The sequence below is a fragment of the Arvicola amphibius genome, chromosome 12, assembly GCF_903992535.2.
Source record: "Arvicola amphibius chromosome 12, mArvAmp1.2, whole genome shotgun sequence".
Lineage (NCBI taxonomy): Eukaryota > Metazoa > Chordata > Mammalia > Rodentia > Cricetidae > Arvicola > Arvicola amphibius.
In genome coordinates, this window is record NC_052058.2 from 30,692,556 (window position 1) to 30,711,465 (window position 18,910).

The window sequence follows — 18,910 nt, forward strand, 5'->3', positions numbered from 1 at the left end:
CCAGCTTGTCACCTGGAGACCAGTGAGGTGCAGCAGCATCAGAGATGTTGAATCCCCCAACTCCCAGGTTCCAGCTCTACCCTGCCAGGAATGAGGAAAGTCAAGTCCTCCCTTGTGGCCTCATGACCCAAAATATAGATAACTGCCCAGTTCTAACTATGCAAGGAGAAGGAAACACCAGCAGTTCTGAAAGCTCTGGAGAGATCTTGGGCAGGGAGGGACACCTCTGTGAAGGCAGCTATATTCGGGTGGTTCTTCAGGGACTGAAGGTGACCAGGGTCCACAGGGCAATGATGCTCGGAGTGCAGTGTGGGATGGGAGCCTCAAAATTCTGCTCCTTTTGGCCAGAGACTTCTACCTTCAGATGTGTAGTTTCAGGTCTGCTTAATGGGACCTTCTCATTCTGGGACCCAGGACCATGCTAAGGGCTGAGAGCGAGCCGATAGAGTTGTTGCAGAAGGACCAGCAGGTGGGACAGTCCTTGTGGTTGCAGACTGGGCTGCATACTCTGGGATGTGTCCATGTGAGTACACTGATACAACTTCCTTGCCAGTGTCACTAATAGGCGCCAGTGCTATCAACACAGATCTCGTCCCATGCCCCTCTCTGGGCGAGGCTAGCCACTGGTAGGAAGTCTGTGGTAGGCCTGTGGGTGGTTCCTGCCAATGTGCACTTCTCCAAGACCATCCTGGAACATCTCTTGTGGGTGCACAAAGAGGGACGTTTTGAGCTGGCTCTGGCAGACCTTGGCTCCCCCTAGCCCTGGAGCCTGAGTCGGGCTAACCCACAGCTCAGCTAGTGAGGGTGAGGTCAGGGAACATGTATTCCAAGAATGCAGGAGGCAGAGCTTCAGATAAGGTTTGGATAACCATCTGGGGTAAATATTTGCCTTGTTTCTGGAGCCAGCCCGGGCCTGGGCCTGGGCTCAGGGTCACCTCAGGGGATGTGTGTCCATGTAAATCTCTCAGGTGAGGAAATCTCTATCCCCATGAAGAGTTTGGGTGGACCCAAGAGGGGACCCTTTCCCTACTCCAGACTCTGGCATATCAGCTCTGCAAAGCAGGGATAGAACAACTGCTCCTTCTAGGTCAGGCACCAAGGGTTGGGAGATGGGGAAGGGTTCAGGTCTTTGTACCAGGTCAGCTGGGCATGGGCATGCCCACATGATGGAGGTTCTGTGCCCACTTCACCGCTTGTGACTAGACCAATTCTGTACTCCCCAAAGCTGCTTTGTTAACATTCTATGGTCTTTTCCTCCACACCTCGTGGGCACTTCGTGTCTGGCTCAGCCCTCAGGATTGCGGGCTCATCATTTAATTCACCCAACTGTAAGGGCTATCTAGCTACCCTTGGTCTGGGTATGCTAGTGCTCGGCCAAGGTCCATACCAACCTGGAGCCTTCCTTGTGGGTGAGCAGCTAGAGGTAAAGTTATCCCTTAATTAGAAAGGAGATAGGGTCTCAGAGAGGCTGAGTGACTTGCTTAAGGTGACCCAGCACTAGCAAAGCAGAGTCTGATCTAACGGAAGAGGCAAAGCCAGAGTTCCAGTTCAGATCTTGGTCTCCATCATCACCATCCCCACTTCTTCCTAGGAATCCCTGGTGGAGGTGGGATAGTAAATTGGCAATGGTTGGGGCAATCTGTCTTGACCCTGGGACAGTCCCAGCCCCCAAGTGATCTCTGCCTTATGCCAGACCAACCAGGGTCTGCTCACTTTGGAGCCGTGATGGAGCCTCCAACAACTGCATTCCCCTCTGGAGTTTTGGAATCATTCCCAAGATGGGCGTGGCCCTGTGTGGCCTTCTCTGTGTAACTGATGGAAGCTGCCATGTGGTTGGAATCTCACCCCCCACCCTGCGAGGGTCCCCATCCACAGGAAACCAGGGTGAGCTCCTACTGCCCACAACCCTCCAGGATACCAAAGGCCTTTGAGGAAGAACACAGTGCTTCTCAGACCTGCTATTTACCCTGCGGTTTGCACTGTCTGGGAACAGCCAAGGACAAGTCACCTCTTGCCTGTGTCCTTGGCCTTACTGGGTGTCCAATCTCACGTAGGCTGGGAGCCATAATAGAGGACACTAGCAGGACTGTGTGGTTCGAGCACTGTGTCCTTTCTGTTTCCACAGCCTTACCCAGGCTCCTGGTACCTGAGCCTCCTTCTGTGGGAGGGCCTCGGGTCCACTTGCTCTGAACAGGGCTACTGAATAACTTCCAGGGCCAGACTCTGCAGTAGCTGTGTGACCTTAGGCAATTAGAGAACTTCTCTGGACTTTGCAGATAAATTAAAGAGCGTTTCCTGAGGCTAATTCCAGCTATCATGACCCCACGGTGTGGACTCAGTGTTAGCCCTCGGCTCTGTTGTCTTCAGCTATAATGCAGACTTACACCTCTGACCCAGTCCACAGCTCAAATTCCGGTGTCCCCCACTTGTCACCCTCTCTGGCCTGTTTACCCCTTTGCATCAGTTTAGCACTGAGGTAGTAGGGTCTGCAGGAGATGGGGATATGTGTCCGTGCTGAACCAGACGCCGGAGTGAAAGCCACGCACCCTGAGTGGCAGGCCTGGCATTGGTCGTTAAGGTCTGGATGACACCCAACAAGTGAGCAAGGCCTTTCCGGCTCTGACTTCTGTCCCCACTGCCAAAATAATCATTTTCTCTGTGTCAGTGGCTCTGCTGGCCAACTAGACTTTGGGAAACTCCTGGACTGTGGATGGCTGGAAGCAGGAGACTCATTCACCTTCCACACCAGCCCAGTTGCTGCTGTGTATGAGACCCTGGTCCTCAGTTTCCTCCACTGTAAAATGGAACATTTTAGCTACAGAACCCAGGGACTGTTTATATTCTCAAAGTAATGCATTGGCTTGCCTGGTGGCTCTGTGTGTTGTCTGGAACACGGCACTGGCCTCTGTGGGGTGATTCATGTCCCCACTAGTGGATAAGGGTCCACACCCTATATACACTGCCTTACACAGTCTGTGTCTCTAAGTGGGGGCCTATCTCCCTACAATTGAGTCAGGGAGGTGTGTGCCAGGCATACATATTTAGAGAGAAGGTGAAATGGGGGTTTGAACCAGGTTCTTCCTACTAGAGACTGTACCCTCAACCCCAGGGCTCAGGATTCTCTGGCATCAGTGTATGCTGGGCAGTGAGAGAGCCTGGGACTGACTGAGTATAAGCCAGGCTGCATGGCTGGCACCACCCGCCCAACCATCAGCCAGACCTCCCTACTCTGCTAGGCATCCACCCTGTAGCCAGCATTTTTTTTTTTTTTTTTTGGTTTTTCGAGACAGGGTTTCCCTGTAGTTTCTAGAGCCTGTCCTGGAACTAGCTCTTGTAGACCAGGCTGGCCTCGAACTCATTTTTATGACTCAGATGCTAGGGTGCTGGCCCAAGGAAGCACAATGCTTGCTTCCAGCCACAGAATTGCTTTCATAGAGACAGACCTGAAATTGGAGTCTGCATCTCTCGCCCTACCAGAGAGTCTACTGGGTACTATGAGCTCCCTGGGCAGTGTGGAGTCACCCAGTGAGACTAACTTTGCCCCATTCCTTGCCACCAGCAGAGCTGCTCTACATACTGTGCCCTTAGACCTGGTGCAACCCTCAACTAGTCACCCACCACCTTCTTTCCATCCAAGCTCTTCTCCCTCCGCAGCCATGGGAACTCTTCCCAAACTGGAATTAGGGTCACTCCCCTTCTCTGGCTGCTTCTGTCCACCGCTCCTCTCCCCTGCACTCCCGAGCCTGAGCCTCCCGTTGTCAGTGTGGTCCTCTATACCACACTTCCTTCCCTACTGTTTAGGGAATGCTTATACTTTTCCTTCTGCCCCAGACTCTTGTTCCCTGAATCTCGGTCTGCCTTTCTGATTGGTTCTTTAACTTCACCTTCCTAAGGAGGCCACTCCACGCTTTGAGTCTCTGTGGGGCCGCCCCTGCACTTGTTCTTTATGTGAGATAGTGCATAGGACTGGAGTGTTTCACTTCTAGCTGTTGAAGCAGCAATTGCCATCACAGCTTGGGTGTTCTGTTCATGCCATGTTTATTGTGTGAATGAGAGAGTGTTACCACTTCCTCTTGGGTCCTCCAGGAGAGGGAGAGGGAGAGGGAGGGAGGGAGGGAGGGAGGGAGGGAGAGAGAGAGAGAGAGAGAGAGAGAGAGAGAGAGAGAGAGAGAGAGAGAGAGAGAGAGATCCATTGGCCAGGGAAACTAAAGCCTACAGAAATGGGGTGTCTGGTCCTGCCTACATCATCCCAGACACCCCTTGGTGCTTGCTCCCCTATGCCGGTTTGTTCTGCCTGTTAAGCTTTTCCTTTGGTAGCAGTTGTGGCAGTGTGGTCAGCATTGCAGGCCCTGTAGGAGCTGGACACACTAACCATTCCCTCTCATTGCAGGAGGATGGACCTTGAGTGAAGTGGAGGGCCTGTGAGCTACTGACCAGTGCAGGGATACTAGGGACTACACGGAGGTAGGTGCACCTTTCTGCTTAGAGCTTCCAGAAGCAGATGAGCAGCAGGCCTGGGGGTGCTATGTTAGTCTTAGCCACACTGGGGCTTCTCAGCCCTCATAGTGGGGCCCAGCGCCACCACCTTTGCTGGATGTCATTGTATCCGGACAGGTGTTCCCTACAGTTCATGTTCCATGGCTTCTGCCTAGATGCTTCTCAAGTAGCCGCTGAGTCAAAGTGGAGAGTGCTGGGATGCAGGCCTGGCATTCCCAGCCTCAGCATAGTGACACTAATAAGCACACTGGTGACCCTGAACCCCAGTGGGACACAGGACCCACCAGGAGGTGGCCTGGATGGCAGAGAGACATGCTCACTGCTGTGAGTCACTGGCCAGCCATGGCGAGCACTGCTAGCTTTAGGGCCTGACTCTGCACTTGTCCACTGGAACCTTGAACAGTTGCTCTGTACCTTGCTGTAACTGTCTGTTAAATGGGAGTGTCATGACAAAGGATGCTCGCAGCATACTGCCTGTTTCCTCAGAGATGCTGGGACTCCCTCTCCACATCCCCTACTATCCCCTTCCTCTGAGGACCTGCCAGTACCAGGATGGGTATAGACAGATCACCTGGCCTGATGGAGAACTTAGGCCCCCTCAGGGAGCTCCTAAGAATGACGGGGGGGGGGGCAAACCTTAGGATAGAGCTGGCCTGGACACCAGTGTGTCTCATCCCAGGATGGCATTTCAGGGTTGGTCACTCTGGACTCTACACCAAAGGGCACCTGCATAATCTCTTATTTATTCTTTGGCTCTCGACCCAGAGGGTTTACAAACCGTGTGCAGATGCTCATTGGCCCAGAGCCCTCTGTCTCAGGGCACCATGACCCCGGGCCACTTTGGGAGAGCAGAGATCCCTGCCTAGCTACCTGAAAGGTTTGCTGTGGAATGTGATGTTCCAGGAGTCCCAGGGCAGGGCCGGCAAGCAGCAGGACAACTGGGGACCTGGGCTATGGTCCCGTCTGCTGCAGGAACTCCAGATTTCTACTTCTCAGTTGTATGGCTGTAGGTGGGTCAAATTCCTATAGCAAGAGTACATATTCTTATCCCCAAGTGAACATGAGTGTCACCATCATGGCGGACAGGCCTACTAGGATGCTTAGAGGCCTCTTCTTTTACCCAGGTTGTGCTCTTGGGACACACACTTTCCTCCATGAGACCTCCTAGAGGCATTTTGTATAATGCCTTTGAGTTGTAAGTGGTGGAGTGGGATTTGAACTCAGGTCTGTAGAAAGTAAGCAACGTGTAATATCAGAGGACAGAGACCGGGAATCTACATAGATGCAGGGAAAGCCACCTCCACCTCTGCTACTTCATCCTCCCAGTACTGCTCTCTGGAGCCAGGGGCTTTGTCCCACTCCCCGGCAGGCTGCCCATGCCTTTCTCTGATAGGGCCAGCCACATTGCTCCCCTCTCCGACGGGGCCAGCAGTCCAGTTCGGCTAGAGGAATCCATGCTAACTGCCAGGTAACGTTTTTGACTCTCCTTCATGGTGGGTTCTCTTTTCGGGTGTTTTTCAGAGTAATTCATTCCCTTTCCAGAATTTGCCAGTGGCGGAGCATTAGGCAGCTGGTAATTAATCATGGGAATGGCTTCAAGTTTATTCTTTTAAAAAAAAAAAGTGAGGAACAGAAAGGCTTGGTGGAAAACGAAAAGAAATCCTTTTCAAGGCAGGGCTGGTAATCAATACCCTTGTGTCCTAGAAACGGCTAGTGGAGGTTGCAGCCGGGAGCTGTGGTCAGCACCCGCAGCATGGAGAAGGCTCGTTCTTGGCCATCACCCAGGTGACCCTGGGAAGTCACTGCCTCCCTCTGCACTCGGGTTCACCACTGTAAAGTAGGTTAAGGGTAGATGCAGACGAGACAAGTGTGTCCATGGCTGCGACCCAACGCCTAGCACTCTGTGGCTGCCCCAGAGGTGCTTTACTGAGTGACTAGACCAGCTGACATCAGTCAAGGTGGTGGCACAGACTATATAGTTCCTCAACAGTATGGAGTGACAGCGGGGTTATGTGCCTCTTTGGTGACTTTCTAATCGACAGAAGCACAGTTTGGCTCAGTGGATTTGGGGCAGGAGGGCCAGAGTCCCTTGGCATATACAACTTCAACCTAGGAGTCTGAGCTATCAAGAGAGCATGATAGTTGGAGTTTGGGGGTGTTCGGAACATTCAGGCTATGGTCTGGGGCCCTACCCCATGTCTAAGTAAGAACACGATGCTCTCCACCGTGGTTCCTGAAGAAGGGCCGCAGGAAGAGCACCCTGGCAGAATGCAACACACAGTAGCTGTTGTCTGTGGCCTGGGGACCAGAACTGAGGGAGGGAAAGGCCTAAGCCCCTGAGGCAGGGCTGGGATGAACAGGCTATGCGCTGTGTATTTATGGACTAGCGTCTGCATCTTAGAAGCAGAGTCTCAGACCTAGGCCCCACCTACTGGTTGAATCTGGTGTGACTTGACACTATCTCTGTCTCCACCCCCAGCCTCCCCACCCCACCCCATCCCTGTGACTGCATTGTCTCCACGTTCTCCTTGGCTCCCCTTTGCCCAGAGAGCACACATGACCTTCTCCTCCCTAGCATGGCCACTCTCTCCGCGCTGCCCAGACTTGCCGGCCGAGGCCAGCCCCTCCTCACCTCTGCTCTTTGCCAAGCACCTATCAGTGCCTCTGCTCTGTCCTTCTCATCCAGTCTTAGAGAGCCGATACCTCCTGGGTTCCGGAACTGCCAGTCTGGACCTGGCTTATCGGGTTCTGTTTCTTACTTGAAGCAGGTATTTGAAGAAGCTGGTATGCGGAACCAGGAATGGGGTACTCCTGGCCAAGGGCCATAGCGCAAGGCGCATCATGGGCCCACAGGGCAACCTTGCCATTCACAGAGTCTAGGAGGTAGCATTGCTTGTGTGGCTGGGGGCGAGACTGCACTCTCCTCTCCTTGGGGCTTGAACCTGCTCTGCTGGCCACTTGCAATGGAGGAGGATCTCCTAACCCAGAGATGAAGACAAGGGGCCCATACCCACTAGCAGGGTCTTTGGAAACCTGACATTTCCCTGACACATAATTGAAATTTTTGCTATAATTAGAAGTGAGGTGTACAGGCACCGGCTGCCTGGTGGGAGTGTGTGTGTGCTCATGAAAAATTAAATTGCCCTCTCCCAAGGGAAAGGGAGCCGGAAGGTGATCTCTCAGAGATCTGCAGGCCTAGGAACTTCAGTGATCTGGTCGCCCTCGGGAGAGTCTCTTGCTGGTATCTTCCTGAAAGTGCCCACTGTGTGCCTGCCGTAGTCAACCTGCCATGGTAGCTGCTACCCTCTGGCCACTGCCTCCTTTCCTGGCCACATCGTAGATCAACCTCTGCCAGTGCCCTGGGGTAGAGCACCCTTGCCTCTCACTATGCCTTCCCATGATGCACCTTGCCCTGTGGTTCTCACACAGCAGTGTTCCCTTCCTGATTCTGCACACTGGCCTCTCCAATGCCTGCTTCAGTCCATGCTTCCTCTGTCTCTGAGGGACCCTGAGCACTTGTTCCATCTTCGGAAGTCCAGACCCTTCCTCTCCTGTGCTCTCATCGTATCCTCATGGGACCTGCCACATTGTCTCACATGGCATTGATCGTGTATCGGAATGATAACCTATGGGATTCACAGGGCAGATGTCTTACATCTGTTTTTCATATTGAGTCTTCTCAACCTGGTGTGTACTTGCTTAGTCTACACAGCTCTCCCTGTTCAGCCATCACTGTGGCTCCTGAGGACACAGCAGCCAGTGTAGGTTTGGCGGGTCTGCTTCCTCATTTTGCAGTTAGGGGTAAGAACTAAGACCTGGGGGTAGGGGAGCGGGCAAATAATGAGTCTGAAGCCACAAAGGTGGATGAGGCCAGCAGGATTAAGGCTGAAATGCTTGGGATAGACACGCACTATGCCTAGAGGGGAAACCTTGTGTGGATTCTGTCCCATCTCCCACAGTGAGCTCAGGTAAGTGGGGACTGCCCTCCTAGCCCCCAAACAACTATACAGGCATGGGCCCATGCCATTGGTCTTGCTTTTCATCCCTTTCAGCTTCTAAATAGTGGGCTTAAAGAGTCGAGACTTGACCTCCCAGGAAAGGAGCACGTCTGACCTCCATGCCTCCCAACTCAAACAAGCGTTCTAAACTGCAGAGATGTTCCAAGGGTGTGCCCTCTTCTCAGGCTCCTGGGAGGGTGGAGGATGCTGGTGTCATGGAAGACTTCATGAGCCAAAAGGGAAAAAGGAAACTCGCTCCTTGGGATCAGCCCCCCTTCCCCCCCCCCCCGCCCTCCTCACCCCCGCTCCTGCTGGCCTGGGGGCGGGGCTCTCCAGAAAGGCAGGGTATTTCCCAGATCAGGCTGGCAGCAGAGCCCATTTTCTTCTTAGATGTCATCAGTCCCCTCCTGCCGCACTCGGGCTGCATGCTCCATTTCTGCTCAGCTCTCCTGATTGCCTCTACTCAGGCAGTGTGGGGAGCCATGGAAGGTTTAGGCACCGGCTCACTCCCCTCCAAAGGACTTTCTCTGGGCTTGCCTCTTTGCACAGTTCGGTGTGTGCTGGGCTGAAACCCCCTCCTTTTCCCTCCCTGCCCATTGAGATTTACAGACCCTGCTTCTAAAGCCCTTGAACCCCAATCCCTTGGTTTTTCCTTGCTTCTGTTCCCTTAAGCCAGTGCCTTCGGTCTTCCCCTTTGAGGTACTGGTGATTTAGTCCAGGGCCTTGTACATGCTAGGTATGCAGCCTTCCGTGGTCTACCACGGAGCTATACTTCAAGCCCTTTACTTTGTTCTTTTTGTGTAAATTTTCTTCCTGCTCTGCCAGGCAGGTCTCAGACTTTGCTGTATAGTGCAGACGAGCCTTGAATTTGTCATCCTCTAACCTTGCAAAATTTAAAGGCAGTTTCTGCTCTAAGCCACATTCCTAGCATGGTACTTGGCATCCCAGTGCTGAAGGATCTCAGGAAGTCTATGTGTCCTCAGTTTCCAAAGGATATCAGTGAAGCTTCATCTGTTAAACTCCTTCAGCGCTCGAAGGACTGGGTTAAGAAGGGTTCTAAGGCTGTATGTAGGCTCTGTAGGAAACAGTAATGGTAGTTCAATACATACATCTTCCTATCCAGCTCCTCCTTCCTAGGGTTGGATCACTCAGTGGGTTTCTCAGTTCTGGCCGATGGCAATGCAAAGAGAAGGAAGGGGCAGTGACCTCTGTGTGGCCCCAGTGACATCTGTTCACTCTGACACCGGGTGATGCTGCCCTCAGAGAGTGTGCTGCTTAATAGAGAGCAGGGCCTTGGATCTTCCCAAACCTGTGTCTCCTGTCCATCATGTCTCATCCCTGTAGTTTGTTTGGAAGGAGCATATCTTTCCTCTCAGATGTCAGGGACTCTGCCATGTCTGCAAGGCATCTTTGGAAACTTCATTCCAGAGCTTGGGGACTATTCCAGTTTGCTAATCTCCATGGAATGCTCCTTCACTACCCCTCCATCTGGCCACTCTACTCTGTAGGACAGCCTAGCTCAAAATGACCCTCTGAGAGGCCCTGTCCCCTCTAGACTTCCCCTTGAAGCCCCTCCATCCAGCCTTTCCCTCTAGTGAGGGCCAGCATTCTGTACTCTCCCCCAGTCACCATACTCCTCTGTCTAAAAGCTTTGGGGTGGCAAGGAGTGACCCTGAAAGACTCTGGTGAGCCAGAACCTAAAGACAGCGTAGGTTATTTTTCTCTTTGTGGATGATCCTCGCATCCTTAGACTGTGTAGCTTGTCCCACCTAGCTTCAAAAAGGGCTAATATGGATCACCCTGGACCTCCAGTGGCTACCTGGTCACTGGAAAACTCAATGACAATTTTACCCCTGTAGTTGGGAGTGATAAAGGATGTTATGTGACAGCTGGTTAAAGTGTGTGGTATAGGGACAAACCTGCCAGGTTCAAGTCCCTGCTTTGACACTTAGAAGCCAGGTCAGTGTGAATGGGATGGTCTATCTTTGGCTCTCCATTCATCCCATCCCTACCCATAGCAATAGCTGAGAAGCACCCATTCCATCTGTGAACCAAAGACCATGGACTCCTGTCCCAACAGAGATGCCTTTCCATCAGACATTCAGTGGGGTTTCCTCATTACGAAGACACTACCTAGACACACACTACCACCGCCCCCAGCCTGGGGGTTTGCATGTGTGCATGTACACACATACCAGTCCTCTTGTGAGCAGGAAATTTTAGACTGACATGTGGGTATATTAACAGCACTTTCTGAACCAGCTAGCATGTAGGGCCACTACAGTCTTTGAATTAAATGCAAACTCTTGGGCTGTGTCTTGGAGTTAGATTCTGTGGGCTGCTGTTGAGCTCAGGCAGGCCTCTGAACTGTGTGTGTGTGTGTGTGTGTGTGTGTGTGTGTGTGTGTGTCTGTGTCTGTGTGTCTGTCTGTCTGTCTGTCTACATGTGTATGTGTGTAGAATTTGGGGGTTGACTTCAAGTGTCTTCCTCAGTCACTCTCTCCTCACACTCTGAGGCAAGATCTCTCACTGAACCCAGAGTTTGTCAATTTTCTTAGCTGGTTAGCCAGGGAACTTAAATATTTGCCTCTTTCCTAGCTCAGTGCTAGAGTTAACAAGCATGCACGGCTATGCCTGCCTTCTTCTTAAATGGGTGCCGGGGATATGAACTCAGGTCCTTGTGTTTGTAATGAGGCTGCTTGTTGGTTCTTGGCGCCCAGACCCGAATAATCACACAGAAACTGTATTAATTAAATCACTGCTTGGCCCATTAGCTCTAGCTTCTTACTGGCTAACTCTTACATAGTAATTTAACCCATCTCCATTACTCTGTGTATCACCACATGGCTTACCAGGGTAAAGTTCCGACGTCTGTCTCTGGCTGGGTACATGGCTTCTCTCTCACTCTGCCCTTCTTTCTCCCCAGATTCAGTTTAGTTTTCCCCTGCCTACACTATTCCCTGCTCAAGCCCGAGACAGTTGCTTTATTCATTAGCCAATAAAGCAACCCACAGACCGAAGGACCTTCCCACATCCTTACGCTTACATTTTGCCACAGCAGCCAGCCATTGAAACAGCTCCAGGCCTCTGAGTTTTAACACGTGGCCTCATATGAAACCTGTGATCTTTCCAGAAGGGAGCTGGCCTAGAAACTACATGCCTCCACCGGGAAATTGTGGGCAAGACCTGTTCCTACCTGTGGCTCCAATTTTGTACTAATAAACCAACGTTTTTTTGTGATCTATAATGACTGTTCTGCTCAAAAAGCTTCATGACAATCAGGTGTCCCCTCCAGGATCCCAGAGGCACGCTAGCTTTAAGTCCCATTGGCTTTGGCCACAGAACATTGGGTTCAGTGGCTTCTGCCATCCCCAGAGGTAGAGCCTGGCCTGCACATCAACAACCAAATCCTGAGCCCTGTCCTTAGGCCCAGCCAGGGCAGCTGTCGTGGAGGCTCACCAAGAATCCTCATGCAAGAGGATGGTGACCAAATGGTTCTCAGTCTTCTAACCCCTGTAGTGGCTCCAGAGAGTTCATAGGTCAATGTGGGAAGGCTGAACCTGTTCTAGTTAGGTGGCTAGACCCCTGCAAGTGACAGAGAAGGAATTTTCCAGTACTAAGGCCTGCATGTGTCATTCCACCTAGGATGACGTCAAGGCCTGGGTGGCGCCATTAGCTCAGGCGAGTGGGCAAACCTACTCTGCCCACTGGCATCCCACTTGCAGAGCCAGCCTTGGGTGTGGGGCCTCGTGGATAACTATGGTTCATTCCTGGGCAGGAGGAGCCCCAGGCTAGTACTCGGTGTGGGACCACCACCCAACCTCTGCATAGCACGCCCCTCCCCACTGCACTCGCCATCAGCAATGTTCCATGGAGTCGATTGTTTATATTGGGTTGTTTTAGCATGTTACATTGTGGTGGGTAAGAGCAGCATACAGTAGACATGCATAAATGCTGGTGGAATGGAGGGTACAAAACACAAACTGGGGTATCTGTGGCAGCAGAGCTACGAGATATGAACCCTGGCCTAGGTGGCAAGGGCAGAAACCAAGGGCAGGCAGCTCAGCATAGTTCATTTGAGCCGAGGGTAGGCAGTGCCTGCTGGAGCCATCCTCCTAGGCCATAGCATCACCTTCCTCAACATTATCCTCCTGAGCAAATGCATCTTCTCCTAAAGAGTGTAGGCATAGGGAGTCCACCAAGCTTTGCAAGGGCAGAGATTTCTGTCAGCCTCCAAGATGACAGGGGACTGCTTAGAGGTCCATGGCTGTATTGTTTGCAGAGGGCCTGGACTCTTCCTTATTCTCAGATCATAGGGAGAGGGAGAATGATACTTCCTCATCCAGTGGGCCCAGACTCAGCCAGGAATGGCAGAATGGCCACCATATCCCATGCTACCAGCTATGGCACAACCACCCAGTTGGGAGCCTTCTCGGCATCTTCTAGGATAGTTAATGTGCCCGGTTTTCTATAGCTGAAACAAAGTGAGTCTGTAGGGCTGGCTGCCTGGAACCCACAACTCCTATGACAGGGACCGAGAAAGGCCATCTGAACTGGGTAAAACATGCGCTATCGGGAGGAAAGCCAAAGCTAACCCCATAGCTGAGCACTCAGGTGTAACTCAGAGGGGCCCGTAGGAGGTATGTCATGGGATAAGACCCTCTGGGCGCACCTTTGTTTAATGGGCAATGGGAGCTGGTGAAAGTTTGGTTAATTAGAAGAACATGAGGCCAATTCTCCCTGGGTTCCCACAGGAGGAGATTAATGTTGGAGATCCCTTCTGTAGCAGAGTTGCCCTTTTGCAAGCCTGGCTTTTAAAATGCAAGTCCAGTGAGGGTGGGCATTAGCATGTTCAAATTTTTCGTCGGAAATGGAATGCCAGGATGGTGCATAGCCCATTGAGCAAGTCAAATGTAGAATTCTGGAGATATTAGGGCCAGGGCTCTGAGGAGGCAATCATCCCATGTCTTCACCATCCTACATCTTCTGCATTAGGGGAAACGAAGGTCTAGGGCTGAGAAGGGTTTGTCTGAAAAAACCCAAGAGTACTTGCAGTAATGCATAGCTCTGTCTTGTACCTGCCATAGCTCCAGGCTGCACCTGCTCTCCTGAGGAGGTCTTTTTCTGTGTGTGTCTGATCTGTAGCCAAAGGGAGAAGAATGATGTGAGACCTGGAACGGCTCACCAGGACCAGCACACGAGCATCCCGCAAGAGACCATGGGACCCTTCTCTTCTTCCTAGACATTGAGGCTGCCATGTCTGACCTGTTCCAAGTATGCAGTGGTCAGCTGGCATTGCTGTCATCATGGGGCTAGAACGGCTCCACTTGCTTGGGAATCTACCAATCCGGGCTGCAGCCTGTGGAAGTGTCATGAATGCATGTAGGTGTTGCGGCACCCATGACTGAAGCTGGCGGGGAAGTAATGTCACCCGGGGATGAGGGGGTCCCTGAGCCCATGTGCAGCCCACCCGCACACACTGCCTAGCAGGACCTGTGATATGAAAACACACTCTTTCCTGCTGGAGGCAATACAGGGCTGGGCTCCATGTGGCCCTGGCAAGCTGGCCGCAACCTCTCAGGAAGGCCCTGCCCCCCAAGCAGTGCCACAAAAAACAGTGGAAAAGTGAGCCTGCTCCAAGGCTCTTCCACTGTAAACAGTGGCTCTTCAGCTGTCCCCCAGCCTTCTGAGTCAGGGCCAGAATCTTCCACCCTGCCTGGGAAGGACCTCAGCCGCCCTCTATCCCAACAGCGGCCCACTTATAGAAGAAGCCCTCAGGGCCTTACTTATAGTTTGGATCCAACTTGTCAAAAACCCTCAGTCGTCTCATGCAGCCTGTGAAGTGAAAAGATGGGGGCCAGAGAGCACAGCGGTGCACAGAGAAGTACAGAGCATGCCCAGTGTCACACAGCAAAGACAAGACTAGCCCGATCCTCTGTCTTCCTAGAAGCACCTGTCCAAAGCACTGCGGGTGTCAGTGGAAGATTCTGTGTGCCATTCGCTGCCTGATACAACTTGAGTTTCTTCGACTTTATCCCATGAATGCAGGAAGTCAGCAGCATGGGAGCAACTCCTTCATTTTCAATTGTAATGGAGTCTTCTTTTCCTTAGTAATACATGTTGCTCGTAGCCAGCCTGGAAGTCACAGAAGGGACAGGTGAAAACAGAATTGTCCCAACCCTGTCGGAGGAGGAAGTTGTCCTTGTTCTGCTGTCTCTCTCTGGTGCTTTCTAGGGTCCTTTTGGTCTTATGTCATGAGCAAGTATTTGGGGGGGGGGTCACTTACTATTTCTAGAAACCAGGAGTCTTCACAGCCCAATGGAGGACCTGAGAGCAGACCAGGGCACTCACCGCTTATTTGACAGAGGGTTTACCCCTGCCCAGACTGACTAGGAAGGAAGCTACCAGAGATTCCATGGGGAGATATCCCATTCTGCAGAGAAGCTTCTCACAGAGGGTGGATTTATTTGGGCCCAGGTGCTAGGTACCAAGAGGCTCTACTTTGCAGTTTGACACTATGTCGTCCGTGCAGTGAGCACTGGGTTCCTGTGGGTCCCCCGGTGCCTACTGGCCTGTGTCCAGGCTCTGTCTGTCAGCTGACCCCAGTACATGTCCGTGCCATCCTTCGCTCACTTGGTCCAGAAGCCAATGCTGGGCACCTACTGTATGCAACTGTTAGAAAAGCCAAAGAAAGAACTCAGACCCCTACCTCCCCCCCACCTCCGCTACCCGTTCTACCCTAGAAGCCCAGCCAGCCCCCTCTTTGAGATTCTCACCAAGCCAGATCTGGAGGCCAGCTGGGTGTAGGGGCAGCAGAGGTCCCAGTAGGAGCTATCTCCGGTCCCCCTCCACCCTCCAACGTCCTGGTGGCCGTAAGACAGCTTTATGGAGGACAGATTGAGGCCGTCTCCCTCCTGGCAGGTTTATTTCTTCATTTTTCAAACCCATGCTCTGATTTTTCCACCTTGGCCTCCCTACCCCCACTGGCTTCCTGGCAATTTCCTCTCCCTCCCCCTCATCTGCTCAGTCTGGCTAGGCAGAGGTGACACTGGCCTCCCAGGTGAATTGAGTTATGAGGGAGACAGCCTAGGCCTCTGCAGAAGTTTCTTTTGGCTTCTTGCCTTGCAGAGACTGGGAGGCTGGAAGGGTCGCAAATGTGGACACACGGATCCCTGATATGGCTCCACTCCTTTAAGACCAGCCCTATCCTGCTGACCAAGCCAGCACTGCTTTTTGCCTCGTTTTCCCTTCCTGAGGAATGGGCAGCCCCAAAACAAGGAGGGAAAGTGTGCAGAGCGGCTGACCTACGGATTCATTATGGGGCACTTCCTAAACATTGCTGTCGCTGAGCAGGGGATCAGAGGTACATGGAGGAGAGGAGAAAAAAAGTACATATTTATAAAGAGCCTACTGGGTGCAGGCCCTCCCCCAGCAGCAGCCTAAAGAGATAGTTACTGGTAGCAATAGGTCAGAATTATTTTTGACAGATTAGTGAGTTTTGTTTGTTTTTTTGTTGATAGGTTGGTTTTATCTTTTTTTTTTAAATACAGTCTTTTTATGTAACCCAATCTGGACTCAGTCAGTATATAGCCCAGGATAGCCCCCAAACTCTTAGTGGTTCTACTGTCTTAGCTTCTGAGTATTTGGGTTACAGGCTTGTGCCACCATGTGTGGCTTGGAAGCCTCAGCTCGAAGTTTCTAGAAGACAGGAATTCTGAACCTCTGGGGACTACAGGAGGTTAGATAATCAGGTGGGACCCCAAAGAGACTGGGGGACTTGATTGTACCAAAGAGAGACCAGAGAAATGAACAAAGCAACCTGAGGTCCCACAGCTAGAAGTAGAGGCCTGTTCTGCCTGGCTCCTACACCCTATTTACCTCCTTTTGTGGCGTCAGGCCACCTCTCATCTGAACTGTTGGCAAGAACGGGACTTACCATTCCAGCTGGCATTGCCCAGCCCAGTGCCTGCCTTGGTGGGACTGAAAGCTTGGTGGCTTCAAGGTTTGTCCCCTTTCTCACAAACCAGCGTCTGACCCTCGGCTAGTCAGGCCCACCTGCTGTCTCTTCCCAGGGAAGGAGGGGTGGAGTGGAAACCCCCCACCCCTGCCACGCTTGCTCCTGCTCTCTAGCTCAATTGGGAATGAAAAACACATTGGCTCATTATCCTCGGATTGAATGAGCAGGGTTGCTATGGCAAACAGCCATCTCAGGCCAGCAAGGGGGCAGGAAGGGCTGGTGAGACCGAAGCAAGTGGGGACCGGGCAGCGGGTGAGCAAGGCACATCGGGGTGGGCAGGCCACGGGAACAATTGTCGTTTATGCCCACCCGCCCTCTTTGAGGTCCCTGGCTTCCAGTCAACAATCTCACGTGGGGAGAGGCAGGGGGATTGAGAAAGCAGCAGCATCCTTCCCTACCTTGCCCATCCTTCCTATCCCTTTCATGGAAGGGTGCCAGGCTGGTGGCAGGCCCGTCCCCAGAGCCATCCAGTGGGCCTACTTCCCAGCAGAGACCAGCCCAGGGACGCCACTAGCCTCCTGGGCACATGGTTAGAGGAAGTACCTGAGTACACCTGAGCACCAGTGATAGCTTAGGAAAGCTCAGAAAATCTCCAGTGTAACTGTTCTGGGGTGGCTGGCTCTCTGGATATGAACAGGACAGGGCGACAGGTAATGGTGGCCGTGAGGTGGCTTCTCAGGTCCAGTCCTTGGGTAGTCCATCCCACGACCCTGACACTTCCAGTCTAGTCTCCTGGTACGCATAAGGGCCCTTCCCTGCTTGGAGCCTGGATGCACAAATAGTCGTACCCAGATAAGCCTTGTCCTGCCGTTCTGTGCTCAGCCTAGCTGAGCTATCAGCTGTAGCCCTTTCTCCTCTGAAGAACTCCAGCTGTTTATATGGAGAAACCACTCCAAACGGCCAGTGCCATTTCATCTTATCAAGGAAGCCTCAGACGTCCCGTTCCATGTGATCTAGACACTGGGAGCACCACCAAAACCTTGTTTCCAGGGACTGTGCCCACAGGGTAGTGACATCAGACGGAACCACTCAGAACCTTGGTGCTGACCTCATTCGGATGCAACACCCTGGCCAGTCCCCCTTCCACAAACACTGCTGCTCTCACAGCCCAGTTCTATGCCAGCCATTCCTTCCATAGAAGTAAATCCCAGCCCCCACCTCTGTGTCCTGCTTCTACTATGTTAACTTTAATGAGAGACCCAAAACCTGGAAAGGAAAGGCATGTCCAGGGCCACTCGTGTGTGTGTGTGTGTGTGTGTGTGTGTGTGTGTGTGTGAGTGTGGTGGGGGTACAGACGGGAGATCAGGGCAGCATAGCCTGATGTGAATATCGCTTTTCTAAGCCAGGCCCTTAGGTCCGTTGTGAGGAGCCTAAGAGTCCCCATGGTCTCGATCCAGAGCCAACCACCTCTAGGGCTGGTGAGAGCTTCCTACCAGGACTGGCTGTAAGAGATAGCTCTGACAGGACCAGGTTTGAGAGTTCTTTGGTGGCCATTGTGGGGAGGAACCATTGTGGGTGATCCAGGCCCTAATTCTTTTCTCTGAGCCCTAGCAAGGGGCGTAACAAGAGGGACAGTCCTGTGGCCCCACCCACAAATGAGCATATTCCTTCTAAGGATACAGGCAGCCGTGTGTTTGTGCGTGTGCGTGTGCGTGTGCGTGTGTGTGTGTGTGTGTGTGTGTGTGTGCCAGAATCAGAGTGAGTGGATGGTCTGAAGATTCCCCACCCTTCTGCCAAGTTGGGTATATGGGAAGGAAAGACTGTAGAGAGGCCACTCAGGGTTCCAAACAAGTTGCACACCCATCCATCCCAGAGGCTGGTCTCAAATGTCTCAAATGTTCCATCTAGAAACACCCAGGACAGGCCAGAAATCAGTGCACTTGACTGCCTTGAGCTTTCATAGCTGAGCTCCTTCCCCTAGCCTCAGTGACCCTCCCTGGGCCTTGTCTGTCATCTTCCCTCTGCCCACAATCCCCATCCCCCATGACAGCTTCCTCTGCTGTTGACCTCCCATGACTCTATGACTGTGTATCCTGGGCCCTCCTCCTAGTCACCACCGAGGCTACAACCTGGCTCCCCACCCACAGGCCTTTGGAGGGCAGTTGTTGGGCAAGCCTGTCATTTTCCCAGCTGGGGATTATAGGTTTGGGGCTTAAGGCATTTTGGAGAGGAGGAGCCAGGACACTGGTGTGATGCCAGAGAGATGCACCTCACAGGAAGAAGGGTGGGGAGTGCTGCTGTTTGGGCCTGGCTGGGGATTCCTGCAACCTGAGATTTTCTCTGTCTCTCTATCTCTGTCTCGTGTGTGTGTGTGTGTGTGTGTGTGTGTGTGTGTGTGTGTGTGTGTATGAGTGTGGTGTGTTCACACCTCTCCTGAAGGTCAGGGCCTCTCTTTAATC

General features: G+C 52.5%; 1 long non-coding RNA gene across 1 annotated transcript in view; it reads left to right on the plus strand.

Moving 5' to 3' along the window:
• The window catches only part of LOC119827326, a 109,485-nt gene that overhangs the window by 70,574 nt on the left and 20,001 nt on the right, over window positions 1–18,910 (plus strand). Inside the window, exon 3 of the long non-coding RNA XR_005287649.1 lies at window positions 4,391–4,464. This is a non-coding gene — a long non-coding RNA (uncharacterized LOC119827326). The remainder of the gene's footprint in view (window positions 1–4,390; window positions 4,465–18,910) is intronic.